At 38.1% G+C, this 5,000-nt stretch overlaps 1 protein-coding gene and 1 long non-coding RNA gene across 2 annotated transcripts in view; both read right to left on the bottom strand.

The window, feature by feature from the left end:
- Positions 1 to 1,871, bottom strand: part of LOC147846184 (uncharacterized) — a 3,550-nt gene extending 1,679 nt beyond the window's left edge. Inside the window, exons 1-2 of the long non-coding RNA XR_015478104.1 lie at positions 277 to 1,871; positions 1 to 203 (exon numbers count right to left, since the gene is read on the bottom strand). The exon at positions 1 to 203 is cut by the window's left edge and continues 487 nt beyond it. This is a non-coding gene — a long non-coding RNA (uncharacterized LOC147846184). The remainder of the gene's footprint in view (positions 204 to 276) is intronic.
- slc22a23a (solute carrier family 22 member 23a) overlaps positions 1 to 5,000 on the bottom strand; it is a 72,193-nt gene that overhangs the window by 25,938 nt on the left and 41,255 nt on the right.

The raw sequence follows: 5,000 nt of genomic DNA on the forward strand, positions 1-5,000 counted from the left end.
CACCAGATAACACTCTAGGCTGGTGATCTAGGCTAGTTTTAAACAGCAGATGGCGCTCTAGGCTAGTGCTCTAGGCTAGTTTTAAACCACAGATGGCACTCTAGGCTAGTTTTGAACAGCAGATGGTGCTCTAGGCTAGATTTTAACACCAGATAACACTCTAGGCTGGTGATCTAGGCTAGTTTTGAACAGCAGATGGTGCTCTTGGCCAGTCCTCTAGGCTAGACTTTAACAGCAGACGGCACTCTAGGCTAGTTTTAAAACCACAGATGGCACTCTAGGCTAGATTTTAAACAGCAGATGGCGCTCTAGGCTAGTGCTCTAGGCTAGTTTTAAACAGCAGATGGCACTCTAGTCTAGTTTTAAACCTTAGGAAGTTGGCTTTTATGTCACGTAATCATTGTAAACACCCATATAAACACTCTTAAAACCTTCCTAACTTTATTAATGATTCAATTTCTGCAGAATTGATTTCATGAATGATTTTTCAATCAGCTTCTCAAGCATGAATGAATATGGTCCACTAACACAACACTCCCCTGGGAGTTCAGTATAGTATAAGGGTGTTTGCTCCTGAAAGAAAACGAAGCACTACAATGGAGGTTTTTGAGAGTTCAGCAAAAGAGAAAAACTCCCACTGGAGTGACTTTGAGCTCTGCAGATGATTTTCACGCTCACTCAGCAACATTAAGCACTGAAGCACATTGAAAGTGTAAAATGCAAAATACAACCTCATTAAAAACGCCAACAATTACAGTCATTTTCCTGCAGATAATGAGGCCGCGAACATAAAATCAGCTTTTATAAGATGCTTTTGCAGTCATATCAAGACACCACGATGCATTTATTAGCGAAATGAATCCTAATTCCTTACATAATGCTCGCCGTTTTTATGAAGACTTACATTGTTTATAACTGCACTTCATTCGAGATGACTTACCACATATTGCACAATACCAACTTATTTAAGCTTCTAATATAAAAGTTGAAGCCGTATCAATATGCAATGTTCTATAAAATTATGCAACTTTAAACAGACGCTGTAATTCACGTCTAATTCAAAAGCGTCAGTCCAGTCATCTCTCTACAATTAATTCGCTCATTGGTATGCATGACGGCAGACACAAGCGCTGGCCTTCATTGACAGACCGCCACTGCAATATCAAACGATGGCAAACGCACAGAACATACACAGCTGAACAGAGAGAAAGAGCTTTTCAAGGTGACAGAAAACACTGCACGATCCTTCACAAGAGCCTGGAATTTCAATGAGCTGCACTTCCACTGGGAACTGAAGGATTCTCTGTTCGGCTGAAAACTCTCGGCTTCTCTGGGAAAGTGAGGACGACGAGCTGAAGAGGACAAAACAACAGCCAAACTCTCAAATCTATCAAACTCCACAAAGAAAATCAACAGATAACAGTAGATATGACCACTACTGTCCACTGTAAAACTAAACATCTGTTAAAAAAGGAAGTAAATAACTAGTAGACTTTCTGATTATTTACACAAGTTTTTAGTTATTTAAGACCATTTGTGTCCCTGGACTACAAAATCAGACATAACAACGGTAACCTTTGTTCAAATTGAGATGTAAACATCATCATACTCACGATCAATGAACAAAAACGCAATTAAAGACATCTTATGCCTCTTTGGGGTGGAGCTGAATACATTTATAATCTGTATATGCTGTATTTTGAATCTGACGTGAATGTGAAGTCATTAGCTGTTTCTCAATGCGTTCTTTAGCGGTCTTGCGTCCTCGTGTTCTCGTATAACGTCATCATCAGCTGCCTAAGATCAATTCCAATACTCAAGACGGCAAGTACGGAGGACGCATGAAACTTCCCGGATGTGATCTTGATATCGAGGACGCAACGATGCAGACTTGAGCACCGAACTCGCTCTGGAAGTCCCAGAAGTCATTGCGACTGGAGGTGGGAAGCGCAGCATTTCATTTAGATTTATTATTAAAGTTCAGAGATATGGCTTATTTACCTCAGGAGTTTCCCTAAATGAAATGGTGAATATAAACATGACCATGGACATCTTAATAAAGGAATAAACACATTAAGGGTGTTTGTTTGCTAAAATTCGTATTAAAGTCTGTTTTATTTATATTGTGCAACGTAGATTTATAATGTTTCTATGCAAAGTATATATTTTGAAAAGGGGAAAAACAATAAATCGTTGTATGAAGGCTGTAATGTTTAAATAATTTACCATTTAAAACACGTGAAGGTCACGTGACCATCAGGAAGAACGCAGCATCTCAATTCTCAAAGGACGCGTTCTCGCCCTCGCGGTCTCCTGAGTTCGTTCTTCCGAGGACACCTGGCAAGACCGCTCTCCACAAGAACGCAAGTCCGTTCTCTTCGTTCTTAAAATTGAAAAACAGCGATAGCCTAGTAGCGCATAGTAAACTATCTGCATCTCCCGTTTTCAAAATAAAAGTCCCACATACATAGTAAGTTTGATATATACTTGGATAAACTTAAACATAAATAAGAGAGGAAAATGATGGTCACATGGAATTGTTGTGACTTATCAAACACAAACTGAGATGTGAATATTAATGATCTCAAAGCAACATATCAGTCTGAGTTATGGCAGCTGATCTTCTGATGACGTGGCTGGAAGTACATGCAAATCTGTCCTGCAGACAAATCTGTGAGTCACGCAACAGTCTGCTTTGTGTTCTGACAGGCTTATTATTCACTAGGGTTTTACACATGGAAATTACACAAACAACAAGGAAACAATGGTGTGTGATGCTCACTGTATGCACATTTCCATGCACTGATCTCTTATTATTTGACTATGGCTAAGTATACACAGACATTATTTATTATCCTGAAGTATTTCTAAGTGAACGGTTCTGCTTATTACAAGGGAAACACAAGATATTTTATGAACAATGTGTGTCATGCTATGAGATGTGTTGTGAGAGTATAAAGAAGTTAATATGATTGTGGCTTTACAGACTTGATAAGCAGCATGTGGGTATCCAGCACTATAAAGGCCATCATCATATATATTTTTTATTTATCCACAAAGAACTTCAATATCGTTTTGTAAAAACAACATAAATGGATGTTCATGGACATCCGACTGTAAAGTGGTCGGCTCAATGCCATCTCCAATGGATGCACTCACAAAAAGAACAGGCCGTGAAATAAATTAATCATTGCTTTTAATGCCGTGTTTACGAGGGAATAACAATGCAGAGTTTGTGATCAGATCAAATCAAATAAGTTACTTGGTCATTGTGGAAACACAACTTACTAACAACTTCATTTACAAACATAAAACTACTCACGCATGCTGTAATTCCATTAGGAGTGAAGGATGATATATATTAGGAAGTGTGTAAATGTGTGTGTACACTGGTGAAACTCTATTTGTTGTATTTCATACATGCAAGTCACTTCAGATAAATGAAACATTCCTTCATTTTCCTTCCGCTTAGTCCCTTATTTATCAGGGGTTGCCACAGCGGAATGAACCGCCAATTTATCCAGCATATGTTCTACGCAGTGGATGTCCTTTCAGCTGCAACCCACTACTGGGAAACACCCATACACACTCACATTAACACACACAAATACACTACGGCCAATTTAGTTTGTTGATTCCCCTATAGCGCATGTGTTTGGACTGTGAGGGAAACCAGAGCACCCACACCAACACAAGGAGAACATGCAAACTCCACACAGAAATGCCAACTGACCCAGCCGGGACTCAAACCAGCGACCTTCTTGCTGTGAGGCCACAATGCTAACCACTGAGCCACTGTGCCACACCCTGGTAGTTATTTTCTTCTCTTTTTACTTCATTTGCATACTTTTAATGCTGCTGAATTTGTTCTCCACAGTATCGAAAATAGCATCGAATATCGATATTTTTCAAGGTATCGTATTGGAGTTGAGAGTCCAGTATCGTGATGATTATTTCTTTCTTCCTTCAATGGCTACCAGTTTCCAACATTCTTCAAAATATCTTCAATTTGTTCAACAGGGGAGAGAAACTCGAGTAAATGATCTACAAATAAGGCTTTTTCAGGGTGAAAGGCTCCTTTTAACCCTGATTAGTAAATGCTGAAAAAAATGTTTGAGATTAAATTTGATCAACCTTTGAATGCATAATAAAATCCGTCCGTACAATCACAACAAACTGATCTTCTAAGTCAAAATTCTGTGCAGCTAATTTCTCTTGCTTTTGGAACAACCTTCACACCTACTAGTCTTCATAATGCAGCATACTGTATGAGGAAAGCTTTCAAAGTTTTGGAACAAAGCCTGAGAGAGAGAACAGAGAAAGAGAGAGAGAACCTTGAGCTTCTTAAACCATCTGATCTAAATCCTTCACATCCACACAACTCAGCAGCTCCTAACAAAATACCACACATACATTTCAGGCTTCAACACACAACACAACTGTATTACTTTATCAAAGCTAATGATATATAATATATATATATATATATATATATATATATATATATATATATATATATATATATATATATATATATATACAGTTGAAACCAGAAGTTTACATAACATTTTTTTTTACATGTCTGATGGTGAATCACACTAAACGTTTATTATTTTAGGTCCGTCAGGATTACCTAAATGATTTACATTTGCTAAATGCCAGAATAATGAGAGAATTTTTTATTAATTTCTAGACAGTCAGAAGTTTACACACATTTCCTTGGTATTTTTTAGCTTTGCTTTTAAACTGTATAACTTTGGTCAAATGTTTTGTCTCCTTCCACAAGCTTCTCACAATAGTTTGCAGGAATTTTGGCCCATTCCTCCTGACAGAATTGGTGTAACCGAGTCAGATTTGTTGGCTGTCTTACTCACACAAGCTTTTTCAACTCTGCCCACAATTTTCTACAGGATTGAGCTCATGGCTTTGTGATGGCCACTCCAAAACATTCACTCTGTTGTCCTTAAAGCATATTTGAACTAATTTGGCAGTGTGCTTAG

Source organism: Danio rerio, chromosome 2, assembly GCF_052040795.2.
Source record: "Danio rerio strain M-AB ecotype USA chromosome 2, GRCz13ab, whole genome shotgun sequence".
Lineage (NCBI taxonomy): Eukaryota > Metazoa > Chordata > Actinopteri > Cypriniformes > Danionidae > Danio > Danio rerio.